This window comes from Aquila chrysaetos, chromosome 5, assembly GCF_900496995.4.
Source record: "Aquila chrysaetos chrysaetos chromosome 5, bAquChr1.4, whole genome shotgun sequence".
NCBI classification, from domain to species: domain Eukaryota; kingdom Metazoa; phylum Chordata; class Aves; order Accipitriformes; family Accipitridae; genus Aquila; species Aquila chrysaetos.
The window spans coordinates 43,710,856-43,731,163 of record NC_044008.1 but is presented as its reverse complement, the minus strand read 5'-3'; the positions used below and the strand labels follow the sequence as shown (position 1 = coordinate 43,731,163).

The window sequence follows — 20,308 nt, the reverse complement described above, 5'->3', positions numbered from 1 at the left end:
TCTCCCCACAAAGTCTCAAGTGTGTGCTCATTTCCATTATTTTTATTTCATGCATGCAATCTGAAGTAGTTTTAGGACAAGACAAAAGCATTATCTTTTATAACATCAGCTTTGTGCTTAGTTTCTTTAAGACTAGGCTTCTTCAGTATAAGTTCTACATTCAGAACAAGGCCTTACCTACAGTTACATTGCTCAGTGGTTCTTTGCAAAGATTTCATTTAGCTCAAGCAACGTATGAAGAAAAAGATGTCTCTAATAATAAGAAAGCAGTAATATTTAAGAAGTAATAACAAGATCACCTGAAGGAAGAGGTTTTTGTTAGATGGCCACTATCAGTACATAGGTCCTCTTCAAGAGAAGTGACAAGCATCAAAGAAATTATTATTCTAGTTATGGAAAGTGGCTCTGTTATGTCCTGCAGATGTCTGTGTTGAAAACTGTGGGGGAATGGTACAAAACTTGACACACAGCATCTGTCTATAGCTCATTGTCGTGGTTTCAGCCCAGCCGGTAACAAAGCACCACGCAGCCGCTCGCTCACTCCCCTCGACCCTGGCCACAGTGGGATGAGGAGAAAATATAAAGGCAGGCTTGTGGTCGAGATAAAGACTGGGAGGGACCGCTCACCACTTATGGTCAGGGGGAAAAGACAGGCTCAACTTGGGGAAGAAACAAAATCAATTTAATTTACTACAAATCAAATAAAAAACAAGGATATTGGGAAGTAAAACCAAACCTGAGAACACCTTCCCCCCAGCCCTCCCTCCTTCCCGGCTCAACTCCGCTCCCGGTTCTCTCCCCCTCCTCTCCCCGGTGGCGCAGGGGGATGGGGAATGGCGGTTGGGGTCAGCTCCCCACAGCCTGTCTCTGCCGCTCCTTCCTCCTCAGGGGGACACTCCTCACTCGTCCCCTGCTCCGCCGTGGGGTCCCTCCCGCGGGAGACAGTCCTTCACGAACTTCTCCAACGTGAGTCCTTTCTACGGGCTGCAGTTCCTCACAAACTTCCCTGGCGTGGGTCCTTTCCACGGGCTTCAGTTCTTCCCAAACCTCCCTGGCGCGGGTCCTTTCCGCGGGCCGATCTTCAGTGACAAACTGCTCCAGCGCAGGCTTTCCCATGGAGTCACGACCATCTTCAGGGGCATCTGCTCCCCCACTCCCCTCCACGGGCTGGGGGGGACAGCTGCCCTCTCACCACGGGCTGCGGGGACATCAGCCTCCTCCAGCACCTCCTCCCCCACTGACCTCGGTATCTGCACAGGTGTTCCTCTCGCATCCCAATCCCACTACTCACTACCGGTTCCCCTTCTTAAATCCGTTCTCCCAGAGGCACTACCACCGTCGCTGATGGGCTCAGCCTGGGCCAGAGGTGGGTCCGACTTGGAGCTGGGGAAGCTTCTAGCAGCTTCTCACAGGAGCCACCCTGTAGCCCCTTCCCTGCTACCAAAAAAACCCCGCACCACACAAACCCACAACACTCATCTACAAAAGTTCTGTGACTTGCTAATGTTTCATGTTCTTGCAGACACCTTTGACAGTTACGTTATTCCCCAGTGCAAAGCAGCACTTTGATGATCTAACTTTTAATGACCAGTTCTTGAGCACAGTCTGAAGTGCTAGCACAAACAAATTTTCTTTTTGTACTGAACCTTCATCACTTGAAATCTCTTTGTAACCACTGCATGAGAAACATCTATCGTTTTATCTACTTCCTGAGTCTCTATAGCGTGTCACTGATGAAGGAAAGGATTTCTCCTCTAGCTAGAAAAATTCTTATTTGCCCTGACTAGTGGTTCTTCCATGTGAGAAATGGAACCCATTTCTTCCCGCCTTGGCTTAAGCTAGTTTGACTTAGAAAATGTGTGCAGTGGACTGAGCTGACAAGGATATGAAGGCAGAAGCTTAAAGGACATCAGAAGTGTTAGCATTCTGAGCTTTGTATAAATAGTCTTATTGATATACTTCTCCAAGCATCCTTTATCTTCTTGTACAGAGATTAGAGAAAAGCACAAATGCTTAATTGTATGTCAAGTGCACAGTCAACATATTAAGAGTTCAGTATAGTCTTTTAAAATGGAGTCCTCATCGTATTCATGCCTTGAGGTAGACAATGCAGCTGCTATTTTAAACACAAGGCTTGACTGTCTGTTACTCTTCACATTGCATTGTTCCTCACATCAAGGCAAAACACATAATGGTGATTTTCCCACGTTCTCCTTAAAAATACTGATCCTAACAACTGGTTCATCCCACAGCTTCAGTGACAGACTGATGGGAAAGTTCCCTCTCTTACAAGTACCCTAAAAATAACAGTAGAATTGAACTTCTGAGATTCAGATCACGTACAAAAAGCCAGTCCTGGTAAGTCCCTGGACGCATATAATGTAGAAAGAATAGCAAGAAATGTAGATGCAGATGTACTTAGATGCATATAATGTATAAAGAATGCCTAGCTTGCCAGGTGTTCATACAATGTGCTGGAATTCAACAGTAAGCATATCAGCTCAGTGTATACAGCAGCTAAATAAGCTACAGCAGTAAAGAGCTCACACAGACACATTACGCAGCAAAACAGGACTGGTAATTTCCCCCAACCCTGTGACTCCCATCCTCGTTTCTGTGAAACATGAAGTTCCTCAGTTATTGTATTTAGTTTGGAAAATTAAACTAAGAATAGAAGGCTTAATTCTTTTTCCTACTAAAAGCTATACTTTAATGTAATATTCAAGACTTTCAGAACAACTAGAGATACAAAGGAGAAAATACAGATAGGAAACATGGAATCTGGAATGATTCATTTCACAACGTTTTGAAGATGCATAATTTAATATAGCAACTGTGCATTTCACTTAAACTATATAAGTAATTGACAATCTGTGAAGAACCCATTAGGAAAACTGAAAACCATGCATCAGACAAATCTAAAGAGAAAGCACTCCTCCTCCCATTTGAATAGTACAGAACAATATATCACAGTTGCCATATTAAAGGCCATTAAACTCAATAGCTATGCTGGTGACTGAGCAGTCATAGCTTGCTTGTCGTGTAGCTCATCAGAACCCGAATCTTGAACTCTTCCTCAGCTCAGGGTATCAAGCTGTAGGGAAGTCATGCAGTGAAGGTCATACATTGCATTTTATACTGAGAAACAATTGAAATATGACTATAATCAATTATAATGGATACTAACCTGTTTTAAGTACTCTGAAGACACTCATTCCTACAGGATTAGCAGGATTAAAGCAGAATTCTTACTAATCACGTTCAATTGTTGGAATCTTTGCTGATGTTAAAAATTTGTGAGTCAGTATCAGGGTTAGGGAAAAACACCATGTTTTTTTCAATTATGGGTTATTTCTAAAACTTTCTGCCACGGTAGAGTAGGACAGGTAGGTGTAAGTGCGTTACTTTCAATGCCAACTCAACAGATCACTTTTCATGGTGGAAAGGGAAAAATGTGGCGAGTTTTTTTCAACTATCTAAGCAGAAAAGTACCAACTATGAATTAAGTCCAGAAGAAATTGCTGAGAGACATCCTACTGCAGTTGAAAAGATCTCTCTCAAGTCCTAGGGAAAGAAATAATAGGGATCTGTACCAAGTGAAGAGCAATGTCAAAGGAACACCTTGCAATAGGCTGAATGCCTCAGGTTTGGCCTACATGAAAGACTTCTGTTGATATAAAAAAATGTTTCTTAGAGGGGAGGGGCGATTTCTCTGTAGCCAACAATCACATGCAGCTACAGTTGCACTGGATAAAGTGTGCCTGATGGTATAAATTAATTTGTTTGGAGAACTGCTGTAATTGACAAAATCAAATCAGGGTTGACTTACAAATCAGTACCTACAGAAGGTGGATTTGCAATGCTATCTCTGACAGCAAACTTTTAACAGAGGCAACGCTTTAGATTGTCTGATTCTGGCCATTTTTTTCAGCTAAAAGTGCTGTTGAGGAACCAGTCTTGACAGGAGGAGGAAATGGAGTCCCCCATTGCCAGGCTATGTCACACAGTACAATCTGGGTTTACTTCCACGTCACTGATTTGAATATGACCTGTTCTAAAACCAACTGAAACTTATCCAAGTAGTGTTTGGTAGCCTCTGAGGATGTTAGCAGTACTAGTCCAGTGCATATGAGAAGCATATATCAATTTATATGCTGCTGTGAACTATTAGTATAGCAATGAGTAGAAAAGACAAGACGTATGCTAAATGTATTTTTCAAAACTTGTCAGAGACCTCTCACACTCCAATTAGAGATAATCCTGGGGGGACAATGGGAAGAAGTGAAAACCATTTTCTTCAGTGAAATAAAAGAAACAGTGAGCTTAGTCATTTGTGCCTTTGTCCTGGCTTATTAAAGATTTGGTTTTGGGGCTTCTTTTTGGTCAAATGACAACAAAAACTATGCAGATCTTGTTTAAAAATAAAGGCAAAACTAGTACTGTACCTGTTACAGTTCTCTGCGGTTTTCTTGGAATTTGTTTCTTTTTTGTGTTGCTACTCCTTTTCAGACTTATGCTTATACATATTAGCAAACTAAATTTCACTTCTTTTTCAAACAAAATGTCTAGTGTGAAACTAACTAGTATTAAGAATGGCTGTTCATCAAAACTCAAAGAAAATATAAGATGCCTCTAAGCAGCAAGAAAATCCCTCTTTCATTTAGTCAAATCAATGTGGTAACATTCTGTAAGTTTTCTTTCACCACAAATAAGCTATAGCTACGTCTACAGTTGTAAAAATTTATAGTATCTTTGCATTTATAATTTTTCCTGTAATTAAGGCAATATTAAAAAAATAACAATAATTAACAGGAAATACTCAGGCTCAATGAGGAGAACTGGAAACTGATCAATCAAGGAAAGTGTTATAAGGAAACACGCAGAAGAACTGTACGCAAAAAAAAGCATTAGCAACTAACTATTAAGATATTAAAAGTTTGATGTTAAAATAGCACAGCCTGATTTTTGAGAGCTTTTGAACAGTTCTGACCAACTGCAACAGGATTAATGGATATTCAACATCTCTAAGAAGTAGACCATCAGTTCTAATTGCCACTGTTGTCACTATCTATTATTACATTCTATGAAAAGCCGGACACAGTTGGAGTTAAATACCAGTGTGCGAAACAGGAAATTTAGAAAGCCAGAAAAAAAATGGAAATTGCTACTGATTGCAAAATAAGCCTGGGGGTGGGGGAATAAAACCCTTCACCACTCTGAATATTAACATCTACAGGCAACAGCTAAAGAAAATAACAGTGCCTGTTTTTTTTAACTTATGTACCAAATTCACATATGAAAACAGCACCTGTAAACGACACGAAGAACAATCTCTTCTGAAATAAACTGCTCATCATAGACTACTAGACAGAAAAAAAAGAGGGGAAAATACAAAAGAATTTGCCTTAGTCGACAAATGTGATGACAACATCACTCTAAGGAATTAGAACATGTTTTGTAGAGCTTACTGCAAGCTTCAGCACATAAATATCTTTCCGTTCAATCTACTGCAGAAGGAATTATTTATATATTTTTCTAAACATCTCAAACTCATCGATTTCTGAAACACCTGTATTTTTCTCTGCTTTTTATAACAAAAAAGCCCTGGAAATTAGACAGATTCATAAAACAAAAATTCCCTGAAGCTATCCAAAGTGACATTCTCTTTCACATATTTAATTTTTGGGTTTTTTTTTTTTTTAATTATTTTAAAGACACATTGATCAAACTCCTCTGCTTTCCTGCTGATCTGAAGCTAAATGCATAGCAAAGCTGATTGGGAGTTGTTGTTGATTATTTTTAGAAACAACATATCATCACTTGGGACAATACACACTGTCAATTTATTAGAATTTTTTCAAAGCATGGCAGAAAATTGCTCTGCCTGACTAGCAGGTCTGCTTATTAGCTAGAAAAGCAAGGAAGAAAGAAAGAATCCTGATACTGTTGGTTCAAAATAAAAAGCTGTGGAGGTGGAACAGGAATGATTTCAGTGATGATCTATAACTTCAGTTAGGTGTTATATGAAATACAAATGGCTGGGGGGAGGGGACGGAAAAACAGAAAAATCTATTATTTGATGCAGGGAGTTGGTCCCACAACAACAGATCAGTAGTGTTTGGTAAGACAGATGCTCAACAGACAGGCAAGACTATAGACCACATAAAAGGGAAAAAACCAAAACAGAACAAAAACATTTTGCTTGAAACCATGTTCTTCTGTCACCTGCAAAAAAGCAACTAAATGAGCTGATCAAAATGGTGGCTTAAGAAGTGACCAACCACAGTGCAAGAAGCAGAGAAGCAGGATTACTCTCATTTCCCTGTTTAGTTTTGCAAAAACCTATTTGAAAAATTATGTTTTTATTGTTTATGTCAGTCACTTTCCACTAAATCAGTCAGTTTGCCAGAGAGAATACGTGCAATATTCACTCATCTGAGTCAGCTTTTCTCTTATTTACCAATGTTTTGGAAAAACCTCTTGCTTTTCAGTTTGCTGAACCAGTCAATTAACCAGCAGTATTCTCCATTTCATGACAGACAGAATGAGCCAACTTCTTGGAGCTGCAGTCAGTAGACATTGAAAAGCAAACCGTCTATGGGGGAGTTCATAATACTTTAAAATGTAAAAAGGTACAAGCTGAATTTTATCTAGTTGATAATAACTTGTTTTTTCAAGCACTAGCATCAAAGTAAAAGTGGTGGTATGTGGAAAAGAAGGTTACTACCATCAACTAGACAAATAGTTAAACTTGGATCTGAACTAAGCTCATGCCACCAGTATCTGTGTTTTAATTAATATAGAAATGGATCTGGTTATGTGCAACATAACACATGCGACTCAAACTATGCAGCAGCTACTATTTTCTTATGTATAAAATCAATGTTTTCTATGAAGATGATCTCTAAAAACTAGAAGCTTTAACTAAAAGGAAGAAAAAATACTACTTTCACAAATAGATTTCATCCAAAAGGGGTTTAGTTGCAAAGAATGCAAAGAACTTCTCGGGCAACTACAAACAGTCCTGAATATGACCTGTGATTTTTTTTTTTTTTTTTTTTTTTTTTTTTTTTTTTTTACACAGCTTATGTGACTGAATATCTAGTCCACATATACAAATCCACATCTGCTTGATTAAATTAGGCTGTCAGTCTCCTAAAGTAAAGCCATAGCTGAAAGGCCCAAAATTATGTAAACAACTTCCAGCAGGAGGTTGAAAATCTGGCTCTGTATTTTCTCTATATTTCAAATGATAGAATTAAAACCTCTAAGTAGCATGCCCTCAAACAGGAAGACATTCAGAGAATTTATATTATAATTATCATTGCTACTTACAGATAAGCAGTAAACTTTCCCATAATACTTTACCTCTTGGAAGTCAGACACTTTAGAGAATGTCACCCCAGCCAGTGTCACCACTGAAAGCTGACCTTGAAAGTCTTCCTGTCCTATTAGTCCTTCTCCAAACCACTACAAGAACTTACTAAGTGACAGATTTCCTCATATTGTTCTCTGTTCTTTCCATGACCTAATCTATCCATTAAACACTACCAAGATGAAGACACATGCATCTGTGGAAGCAAAGACTTCAGCGAGGGCCTTTTTTTCCACACGGAGACAAAAAGTTAAGGACTAGCATAGCTAAAGTGTATTAAGTTTCTTACTGGAGAAACCTGGCTGAGGAGAAGACCTGAACTGCTAGAATTATATCACTTTGCCTTCCTCACGTGGAAAAGAAGTAATGAAGTAATGTTTGTAATGAAAGGATTGCAGATAGGTCAATAGACTTACCTTGCCTTGGCTGAATGCAGGAAAAATGCAGAGTATGTATTGCTCTAAAGAGTGCTAACAGGGTGTAAGGACGAGCAGGGAGGAACTGCAGTCATTTTTCTTCTCCTGCATCTATATTTTAAAGAGTCTGAAAAAATACTGAAATCTTTTTCAGCTACCTTGCTCACTGTATGTGGAGGCGTACAGATGAAATTTGGGGTTTAGTTTTTATAGCACTTTTGCTCTTACTTCTAGGTGTGGCAACTTTCTCGCGGACATGACTAAGCTTACTGTAAGATCAAACAGCAAACATATACTATGTACTCTGAAGAGAAATAGTGAAGAGAAATACTTCAGTTTTATACATCATTTGCAATTTGCTGCACTGCTTCAGTGAAGAAAAACTATCCAGTATTCTTGCACAAGGACCCTAGACCTTAAAAAACAGAAAAACAGCATTTTGATTGTGAAAGCTAGGAATAAAGTGAATTATAAGAGCACACGGGAAGCTGCACTAACAAGCATAAGCATAAGCAACATACAGTCCTGTGACCTTCTGGATTTACAAATAGCTCCAACATTTTTCACAAACAGGAGACAGCTGTCTCAATGCTGCAGGTGCTGATCTCTTCAGTTTTGTCTGGACCCACCTATATACCTTTAGTTAATAACAACACACAAATACCAGCACGCTTTGAGGCACAGTTAACATCTCTGAATTCACAGAATCAATAAATCAATTCCACATGTCGAAAACTTATTTGGAAAATCCTATCAGGCTTACAGGAAATTGTTCTGTGAGCAGCAGAAAGAAGGAAGCCTTGTTTTCTTTAGAATTCTGACCTTTAATACCATCAACTTCTGCAGCCACCAGCGCATCCCAGAGTTAGTCCAGAACCATGTATGCACTAGACTGTGCCCCAACTGCTGTCAAACAGTGTAGAAAACAGTACAGTTCTAGTTTCAGTCTTTCTTCTCCACCAGCCACAGACTTTGACAAATTTTGTAAGAATTTTATTAACTTTGACAATTCTAACTATTTTTCAAATTGTACAAAGGTTTCAGGGGAACTGGGAAGAATGATGCATGGATGGGAATAAGTCTCATTAGAGAGACTGTTAGAAAAGCAGGCTAAAAATGCATTCCCCTTTTCATGACACTTGACATCAGTTCAAGACTGCATGCCTGTGAGTTTGCTAGCATGACATTATCCAGTGATGTCGGATTTTAAAACTTCATTTCTGGCTCAGGATAACCCTGATTTGTAGATCCTAATGGCAGAGTTAAAGGTTTACCCATTTAATCAGCCTTTCTTCTTACCAAGAGGTGGAAAAACCACAGTGCAAGAATTTCAGAACCCCTAGTCTGTAGCCAAACAAGTCAATCTGCACATGGAGATCTGAAGTTCTCCCTGCACAGTTAACAGATGTAGACAGGCTCCACTATGGTACTCTAGTTGCACTTTGGAGTCTCCATTAACTATTTTGGGAGACTAGGTTCTTAATTCCAGGAAGCTGGTTGAAGTCACATCATATAAATACTCTGTTATATAGATCGCTTAAAAATTGCAATAAATTTTTCAACATGTTGGATGAATTCAAACATTACAATAAATGGTAGTGTAGTATTTAAATATCTGTACGAACAGTTAAATACTAAATATACATACATTAGTGTTTCCTTATACTGGCAGGACAGGGAAATATCTTTTTTTTTTTCCCTGTGCAGCAGAAATAATTTTATCACTTCACTTTCTTTGAAGAAGCAGACTATTATACCTACTTATTAGTAACTGCAAGAGAAATTGAAGATTTTCTTTCACTGGTCCAGAAACATGACCTGGAAATTAACAGGCACAGGGCATCTCAGTTTTCACTGTAACACTGTTTACCAAACCAATTTAATCAGTTATAATCCCTTTTTTTAATTGCTGGGCTTTTAGAAGCTGAACTTTCAGGAAGAAAGCTATTTTGCATACAGCTATGCTTAGCTCCAGCTTTCAAATAAAAGTCATCTGCATAAATACTAGAATGTGTTATGCCCTTTTCTTATTTCTTTCTAATGCATAAGACATATTTTTCTATTATTTTTAGACGCACACTGGGAATTCCCCCAGTGCTTGTCCTTCCTATACTGCAAAAGATCTGATACAACAGATAAAGCAACTGGTCAGTCATCAGCTTTGCTATTTTTACTGCTCTCATGAGTGGTTCCAACCTCAGCAACTTACAGAGTATCCCTGTTTCACAAGTATTGTAGGTAAGTCAGGTAGCATTCAAGAACACACAAGCATCCCTTAGTACTTCTAGGGTCCTGTCATTTCCTACTACAAAAGCTGTTCTCAATAACCAGGGGGATGGCTTCACCAAGTAAGAGATACAGTGAAGAGACAACTAGCTTCTTCTTGGGTGACATCCCCCCTTGGTGATGCTTTAATCATCACAAGAATCAGAAACGTGTTTAAAAAATTGTCTCATTCCATCACAGCATCAAGCAAAATTCAGCATATGCTTTCAGAATCACTGAAAAAAAAATTTATTGAAATGATTTCTTTGTATGTATTAAAATCTCTGTTAACAACAATCACTGAAAAGAGTGCAAATCTTTCTTAATTTCTGCATAAAGGGAAAGATCACTCTCACAAAATAAAATACCTCACCATAAAAATGTATCCAATCACTTACACAACTTTTCAACCAAGGTATTTTAATAAGACATCCTTTTCATCCCTGCCTGTTTAATAAGACAAGTAAGACATTTGTCAGTTTATTACACCACCAGTGCACAATTCATTTTTATGATACAGCAACAATAAATAACTTAAGAACACAAATGAAACAGCCAAATCCCATAGCCTCCAGTGAAACAATATATGGAATGTAATTACATGCAGTACACATTTTTGCAAAAGATTTTGACTCAGTTCCAAATTTAGCAAAATGTGACCAGGAAATAAGTGTCTGGAACTTAACCACAGTATGTGTTTGACCCTCTTCAGTCTCGAAACCTACTATTTGCCAAATGTCATTTCAGCTCATAAGAGCGTTAAAGATCCTCTAGTCCTCTGTAAAGAATTAACTGATCCATGAGGAGATTTTTTAGAATATTACAGGTCTGATTTACACTGAAACTTACTTTAGTTACTCAAAAGGATTTTTTGCTCTCTAGATAAAGTTTCCAAAGACTTCTAACATCCGTGTGAAGGCAACAGCATCAGCCTTTCATGCTTGAAATATATGGAGGTAGTTCAAGAAGAAATGAGAAAGGAGATTATTTGCTTAGAAAGGAGTTACTGCCTGTCTTCTCTATCAATCTATCAACCAGCTCCTTCTTCTTTTAGCTACACAAACAGTACCAACTTCTCCATCCATATGCTCTCTGCCCATATACACATTAATAAAACTGAGATCACATATGAATAGATTTTGTCTAATTTTACTGAAATTCTTTTTGTCTTCACCAGAGGGAATTCAAGTAATTCAAAACTATGCTAATTTACTTATAAGTATGTGAATCTGAATGAACTTAGGTTGGGCTACAGTTTGGTTCTGCAATCCTAAAAATTTATTACAGAGCCCATGCAGCATCTAGAACAGATGACATTTATTTTGAACTGTCCTGATTTTAAAGGTTTAATACATTAGAAACTGGAAGTTTCTAATCACTTTATCTAAAATAGTAATACTTCGAGAGAGACAAAGATCATATTTTCACCACGCAGCCACTGTCTGCTAGCTTAGTCCATAGATGCTACATCAATATGCACATCATAATATTAACAGTAAAAACAATGGAATAGAAATTCTCATGGACTTCATGCTAAATAGCTACAAAAAGAGAGTTTAAGTACTATAAGTCTTTATACTGCATGAAGTGTTCAAACAGTACCCTTCTACTTCTCTATATTGATTATTTTCACGTTACAATATATTAAGGCCTTTTTAGATTAAGACTGATTTCTTTAGAATGACAGACTCTTGCTCTAAACTGAACCAGTCAGTATTTTTTTTCTTAAAAATACATCCTGATGATTGGACTGTCCAGTGAGAACACTTTTTTTTTTTTTTTTAAAGTATACATTTATTTCTTTCCACCCAGGTCTAGGACTACCTACCTTGGAAAAACACAGCTTTACTGTGAAAAAGGAATCTTCAAGACAAACAAATTTCCTGGAATTCCAAGAAAGCCTACCTTAGACAGAATTGACTAAGACATGAATTTTTGTTTGGATACACTGGCCTGAAAAGCTGTGTGAAGTTACTGCCTTGCAGGCACAGCTTCTTTCAGAGGTGACATGATTCATATAGTTTGTACAAAAGAGGATGAAACTAATTTCTCACTATGGAATAGGGCTTAGAAGTATTTTACCCTACTCGTGGTAATTAGCAAAAGTATTTTGATTTCATGAGGACTAAGTAAATTAGTGTAGTTCACACTGATAAAATAAGTAATGAAACCTATAAAGGCATATACCAGAGGTAAAGAGCACAAACTAGAATGTTTATGTTTTCTACATTTGAAAAAGCAAAGCTATATGTTTGCACTCACTGACAATATGTACCTCATACAATAACAATATTGTTGTTGTTATGTAACAAAATTGCCTCATAATAGACAGTTACTAAAATAGCCAATCCAACTAGCAAATAAATCTCAAAATGACAGAGCACTGCCTGTAATTAAAACACACTTCTACTTCTACCCATGTTAGGCGGAGCAGCCCGAGTATCCTAATACAGCAGTTAGTCTTTATTAATTGTCTCTTAATGAGGATTCCTAAGACAAATTCAATATTGAAATTCAAACAGACTACAATAAAATGGTACCTAGTCTTAAATTAGCCTAGAATTATCAGTAGCTGCCAAATGACAAATCCAAGAGTAAGCTGCCTGTAGTGACAGGTAACGTGTCCCAGTTATTTGCCAAACCAAATGCCACTGCTCTATAATAAGCCAACATCAGTAAAAACACTACCACACCAACAGCCAAGATGACACTTAAATAAAATGGAGTAACAGTTCTGTCTTATCACTCTGACTACAAGTTATATGAACTGCATCAGAAAATTAAAGGTGAGATTTGTTTTCTATTGATAACCACCTCCTCATCACCGGAAAGTTCTGGGATATTGCTTACAGCCCAAAGAAGGCAGTTTCCTAAAAACTTTTAAGTGGTAGTTTGTTATGCTTTGTGTGACACCATCACCAGCCCTGTGGAAAACAGCAGACACCTGATGCAGATGTGGAAAACAAACTAGAAGTTATCAGATTTCTTTGCAGAGGATGAACCCAGAGCAGGCATTGGGAGAGAGGGTGAGACACACCTGGGCTTATTTACAAGCCAGAAAAAACCCTTGTCAAAGTAGACATTGAGCTTAGTAGGAGCTGAAGGGCTTGCACAGTACAAGCTACAGCTTCAAGACAGCAACACAACAGCATCTGTGACTTTAAGCTTTAGCCATCTAAGCCAGGGTTTTCTTTTCCAAGTTGTGCATCAGGGAACACACAGATAAGAAAGTTCTGTGAAGTTGGTAAAAGGAGTATCCAAGGAGTATCCATTTGCAACAAATGACTAAATGCTTAGAAGTGAATTTTGTCATCAAAAGATTTTTACATTAGCAACGTAAGGTGGAATAATAGATCATTTCATTTCCTCCTTTTTCTTCAGATCTGCAGGTTCCCTGGTCTACTCTAATTTCCTACTCTTCTAGTCCTTGAAAAGCAAAATCTAACAAAAGTATACTGTAGAATTATACTTCCGATACACAGATGAGAGACATCAGATAGATTTGATTTAGATTAGATACATAACAGCTAATAGCATATAGAGTGCTAACTGGTATTACCTGAAATCAAGGTTGGAGAAGGTAAACAACATGAGCCATGCAATGTTATGACTCCTGAGAACGAATTTTAGAATTTTTTTCAGTTCAATTAGGCACAAAATGTGGAAGGATTAGAGCCTAACTTGTCTTATGCAGGCACTGCTTATCTCTATTTGACGACTATCACTAGCAAGAGACTGGAATTGGCTGGAGTCACTGCCCCAAATAAAATAATCACTTTTAAAAGATTAAAGAAGCCATTAACGTAGATTGACTTTGCCCCAGCAGAAGAGCACAATGCAATCTGTTCAGTGCTGGTGAACTGGCAAGGATAAATAAAATTAGTCTGACACCCAACTACAAAGACAGGGACTTGTGGATGTCGAGTGCGGTGTCCAAACTCACAAGGACTTTTGAAGTGACAATGCTTCCAGAGTAAACATTCTATATGCAACACTTGGATACAGCTTTTTCTCCATGATCAGACTGGATACTTGTAAAATTCTCAACAAGAATCCCAAAGGTTTTACGAACATCATTCTTAATCCTCAACAGCTTAAATAAAAACCAGTTCCCACAGAGGAGGGTGGAGTTCCGAAAAAATCTGTGCATCAGCTATAGAGAGAACTTATGAGCTCAGCAATAGTTCAGGAGCCTTAAAATAGTTTGGTACATCAACTCCCACTTCTGAAAGGGAGAGACAGACAAAGAATCTCTATTCAAGAAGAGACCTTTGGTAGCCAGACACACAGAAAACCAGGATCTGGACACAATTCAGGCTTGAAAGTAGGCAAGAAAGATCTGTGCATTCTAACTTTGCTTCTTTGCTTGACTTCATCTACACACAATCCAGTCTGTTTACATGTATTTGGTATGAAGGTTTGCTTGTAAGGAAACATTTTGTCATCTCTCTTCTTCTAGACTGTATGACAATCTTATTACTCAGAATCTGTGTGGACAGAAAAAACACGCTTCAATATGGAACTGTTACCCAGGTCTGTGTATATGTTCTTACTCCGTACCCTGAAAGTATTGAAGAAAACTATTTTCTCTTGAAACTGTATCAGATAATGTTTGGATAATTACAACTCAACAAGGAAAGAAAACTGAAGAACTGACAAAAATAATTTCAGGTCCCCAGATCAATACAGTACGTTCAACAAACTTCACAACCGTCCAGCTCTTTCTGAATGACTGCCTATTGATTTCATAAAACAGCGTAGCAAAAAAACAAGACCATGTATGCCAAAGCACAAGAAAGCACAACAGCAGAATGCACAACCAGTCTGTTCAGCTGTTATACTTAGGACAGAAAAATGAAAGCAGTATTGGTCAAGGGTACCTTTTTCATCTCCTTGAGAGACACTTCACAGTTGAGACCACTTCAAGCATTTACATTGGCTGTTGTTCTTGAATAAACAGGTCAGCTCACAAATACTCCTTTTTTTTGTAATATCTGCATTTTCTTGCTAGCACCCAGCTCGCTCTCATTTCAGAACTCCGTACTATAAGACAATGTTCTTTTGTGCCATTGCTCTTCTGCCATTAAAAGAGAGCCCCCCCCAAGCTTTTTTTTGTTTAATCACAAATGTATTTATCATTGCTTTGCAATGAATTTGAACAAATCAATGTTTCTCTCATTTCAAATAAGTTACAAAAGGACTTATAAGGAGACAAAAAAAAAAAATACATGTCCTTCCAGCATGCTGTTCTACGGAAGAGAAGCATACCTGCAGTACTGTAGTTTGTTATTTGATTACCTAAATATTTTTCCTTTACCTCAGACATACTTCCTGAACGAATTTCAAAATTGACATATTTTAAATATTTCAAAATAATGAAATACTGAGGAATCCCCATCTTTTGTTCAAAAATGTTTAACCCAATTAAAATATTGATTCAAATTCATGCTGTTCCTCCTTGATGTTTGATGACAGTTACGATGACAAAATGTAAGCAAATCAAAAAGAAATACAATGTTGTATTATAATACTTTTACTCATCGTTCAGTGAGTTCCATAAGAGTTTCCCTTGAAATTGCAATAGCATAACTTAATAAAAACATTAGTGAAGAACTGTGCAGGCTTTAATTTTTAATGTCTGGAATTGAGAGACTCATTTTTTTTAATCCAAATAAAATCCATGTTTTCCATTATTTTTTCCTGATTTTTTTAAAGTTTCACACTACCTGCAAGTTAATGACATTTTTCCAATCATCTTATTTTCGAAACCTGTTTTAAGGCTTGTCAGTGAGACGTTTATGAAAGCTCAGAACTCAGCTACTGACAATCGCTCCAGTGAAGACTGTAATGCCAGTAGCAGAACAAGGTTATGGCTCAGGCTTTAAAAGCATAGTCTCCAATTTAAACAGAAAAGTTTAGTAGAAAAATACACCATTTCAAACGCAGCTAATACCAGCACCTGCAAGACAACAGTACAGTTTGCCACCCAATAGTCTGCCCTAAACTCTATGATCAATGATGACTATTCACCATCTTTGCTACACAAATTTCTTATATTTAGAACAGATTGGGAAATATCAAAAGTATTAAAAATAATTCTTCTGAGGTAAGAGAAGATTAATTTAGAGTTAGCTACCTTAGAGGTTTCTTCTATTTGACTTTCACATTTTTTTTCCCAATTCCTTTCTAATCGAAATACCATGAACTTGCCATCACATTCCCTAAGTTTTGCTAGAAGCGCTGTCTTGATATTTTTGAGCTCTGCCTCCCCCATTCATCCATTTCTCATGTTCAACTTACATCATGATACAAGCTCATGTAATTCTGAATAATAAAAAAATAGACATAGAAATAATTCAATAGAAAGATTTATTTTTTTTTATTACTGCAAGGGGCTAGGTTTGTATCTATTATCCAGTAACGAAAAGGCCCTTCTGTAAAGCAAGCTGGAAAACAGATGCTGTGAATTTAACCATGAGAAACACTGCTGAATTCTCTGACATCTATAGGTCTCAAGTTTCAATACTGACTGATGTAGAATAAATAGTTACTAAAAACGCTCAATAAGGTATAGCGTGAATCAAGACACCTACAAGAAACTTAAGTACATCTACTTTAAAGCTAAAGGGCCTAATAAGAAAGAGCTTTATGTTCTGTCTGATCTTCCAAATCCTATTCCTGACACTGGAGTGCGCTAAAAACCTCCTCTCCTCATACCTGCACTTTCTATTAACAATCTATATCTAACAACACAAATAAAGTATTTATGCAAAAATCTGCATAGCACTTATTAACGCCATTCTGAAGGCATTAACACCCAGCCACACCTTGATCAGTCAGACAGACCATCACAAATCCATGCTACTCTTGAAGGAGGCTCTGCAGACCAGCCTTACGACCAGCCAGTCATCAGAGACACCAGGGTAATAAGCATTATTCCTCTGAGTGGTTTCATAATGCTTGCCTCCTACCACGCTGTACATTTTAGCAAAAACTGAACTGCACACCTTTCCATAGATTTGGCATTCCCCCTCTTCTGCTCAATAATGTGTTTCCTTGTTTTCAGAACAGCATCCCATTCCCATAATATTCCCAGCAGCTTTCTAGATCCTCATCACAACTAACCAGTTCATAAATAAAAACATTTAGATACACTTAAAAATTGTTTCTCCTTCTTACACTCCAGGCCCAATTCTAACTGGTTCTAAACCACCTCATGTATTTCACAATTTTCATCTGATTTAGCTGCTTGCACAAGAGCAGGAAGCATGCTTGAGTGCACTTAATATTAAATAAGGCTTTCCTCATTGCTCCAGCTCAAGGAATACATGTTTAAAAACATAGTCAAATCATTGTTTATATGAACACCTTTTGGAAGTTGACAGAGCTCGCAAATACTGGATAGGTTTGGTTTTGCAATGGATCCAATACAGTTAGTAGGTCATAAGTACTGTATCATCTTATAAGGTGCTATAGACTACTATGAAGTTGACATGTTTCATGAAGTTGGTCACACTAAAGCTATCAAATTTCACACTAAGAAAGGTTAAAAAGAATTTCCCTTACAGTTCCCAGAATCATTCCTAGAATTTACAACGATAATAGAAGATATTGTGTTTGCTTTTGCTTAAATTAGTTCTGAATCAACTCAAAACTGTCATATTTGCAGATGCACAAGTGCTCAGGCCTATCTCTGTGTGCAATACGTGGGAAGCCTTTGCCCAGAAGCTTGACCTGGTGCATCCTTACAAGGCACTGAGAAGACATGTGTGAGAATTGGGATAAGATAGAAGTGGGAGTCTAGGAAAACCTGAAGAAATGAAGGCAACAAAGAAGGGAAGCCATGAGAGAGAATTATTGTCATGAGGAGTGGGGACAAAGGCAATGCACCTATAGCAAACTATAGGCTTCGTTAGTCCCCATTGCTGTTGAAAAAGTTGTTTACAGTGAATTTCAAACCCAACGTTAAGCTTCAAAATTAGAAACAAATTAAATCCATTAAATAAAGACACCAAGGTAGATACACTTTCCATGCTGCAGTGCAATGGACTGTTAAAAGTTCTGTTAGGACTCCCTCACAATGCCAGTGAACAATGACAGGAAACATACATTTGCAGTAATGGAAAATTGATCTCCACTAGGTATTTTGTTATCCTGACATCCTTAAGCATTGAACTTTCATTTTATGATCAAAAAATTATTAGGATTCATAGCAGTTAAAAAAAGCAAGACCCCAGCCTCCAACATCTGGGGGGTAGGGAAACTCACAATAGCATTACCACTGCTGTCCTGAGTTCAGCTGGGATGGAGTTAATTTTCACAAGAAGCTGGGAGGGGGCACAGCCAGGACAGCTGACTGGAACTAGCCAAGGGGATATTCGACACCATATGACACCATGCTCAGTATATATCTGGGGGAGCTGGCTGGGGAGGGGTTATGGCTCAGGAACAGACTGAGCACTAGGTTCAGGGTGGTGAGCAATTGCATTATGCATCACTCATTTTATGCATTCTTTTATTAGCATTATTGTTATTATTACTTCTTCTCTCCTTGTGTTGTCCTGTTAAGCTGTCCTTATCTCAACCCATGAGGTTTTACCTTTTTCTTCCAGTTCTCCTCCCCATTCCGCCAGGGTGGGGGAAGGAGTGAGTGAGCAGCCATGCTGAGCTTAGCTACCAGCTGGGCTGAAACCACAACAGTCCTTTTTGGCACCCAACAAGGGGCCCAAAGGGTTGAGATAACGACAGATCTGACCAGAGCATGTTAAAACAAATTTGTTATACGCATTCTTATATTAGTTAAATAGTCACTGGTCACAATGTTGGTTCCTTTGTTCACATAGTGGTGTTATGTAAGTTCTTATATGCATTATGTATTCCCTGTGGTGATGTTTATCACCTCTGGGAGAGGGCTCCAGACTATCCCTTTGCTGTACTAGGTAATTATGATACGATTACATCGCTGGTCATGAGGTTAAGCTGGTAGTTGTAGGTGGCATTGTTGTCATGTCTGTACCTCGGGCGCCCTCTCTCGGAATTTATTAGTATCGCACCCAATTTATGGGGAAGACAGGTGGGAATAAATCATGACAGCTGCTCTTTATGAAAACGTTACAGAACACTTCATGCATGTCAAATATAATAACATCACAAAAAAAAATTAGAGCTTCCAAAGTTCAAAAATATGCACAGAAGTCTTCTATATCTATATGAGGATATTATAACACATTGTGCATTCTAGCAAAAAAAGTAGACAGATCTAAAATTTGAACACTGCACGGCCTCCAGGACATGATTCCCCCAATGGTATGCACAGCCAAAGGTGCTAGAAGAATATCCTGGCCATAACTCCCTGTAGGTCAAATACAGTAAATGCAAGAACACCGAATTTTCATTCCGTTCTCTTGCACGTAAGCATTATAATACAGTCTTTTTTATATCCTCAATCTGGTATTTTCATTCAAGATCCCTGCTTTTAATCAACAGTTTTTTCAAATGTTCAGCTGAACACAGCCATGCAAGTGTGGTGCCAGGAATTTGACTTGCTGTAACCTTTTCAACCTCTTGAAAGGAGGTTCAGGATTTTTTTCTTTCCTTCCGTGCTCATTTGTTCAGTACGTACATGTCTCTCAAAACATTAATGAGCTTAGTTAAGAATGTGCCTGTAAGGTGTGCAATTACTATACTATTAAAAAAAACCCTGCACTTTATTACAATTATTTAGAGGGTATTTAGCAGCTCAAAATTAAAAATCTAGTTCCCATGTACTTAATTTTCAGCATAATGTTCAAGACAGACCCTGTGTTGTCAAATCAAGAATACAGACCACAGTTTCTCATATTTCTCTCACGTACATGGTAGAAAGTAATTATTTTCAGCTCCATTTAGTTTGCTGATTTAACTTATTGAGGGTCCCCTCAAGCAGTTCTGTTGACCTAATGTGGCAAGGAAGAAAAAAGCAGTAGGGAAGAACTTCTCAATCCAGCACTGCTGCCAAGGAAGTGTTAGGTGTAACATACTTCCAGGGAAGGAGAAACATCTGTGTGAAAAGTTTGGTTTAAGCAATGTATTTAGCATCACTGAGAAATCCTGTAGCAGAAGCAGGGACAAAATCCAACTCACCATGGTAGGTTCTACTTGCAGAAATCTCCCTTCTCTCCTGCATGCCCTATCTCATTTTGGTGAAGCAAATGAGGCAGGCATCCACACCACTAAACCCACTTTCTCCCTAGAAAAAGGGCAGAGAAGTCAG

General features: G+C 38.0%; 1 protein-coding gene across 6 annotated transcripts in view; it reads right to left on the bottom strand.

The window, feature by feature from the left end:
* OTUD7A (OTU deubiquitinase 7A) overlaps positions 1–20,308 on the bottom strand; it is a 147,118-nt gene that overhangs the window by 75,646 nt on the left and 51,164 nt on the right. For all 6 annotated transcript variants that reach the window (XM_030015270.1, XM_030015268.1, XM_030015274.1 and 3 more), the window contains exon 3: positions 20,179–20,284. The gene's annotated coding sequence lies outside the window, so the exon portion shown is untranslated. The remainder of the gene's footprint in view (positions 1–20,178; positions 20,285–20,308) is intronic.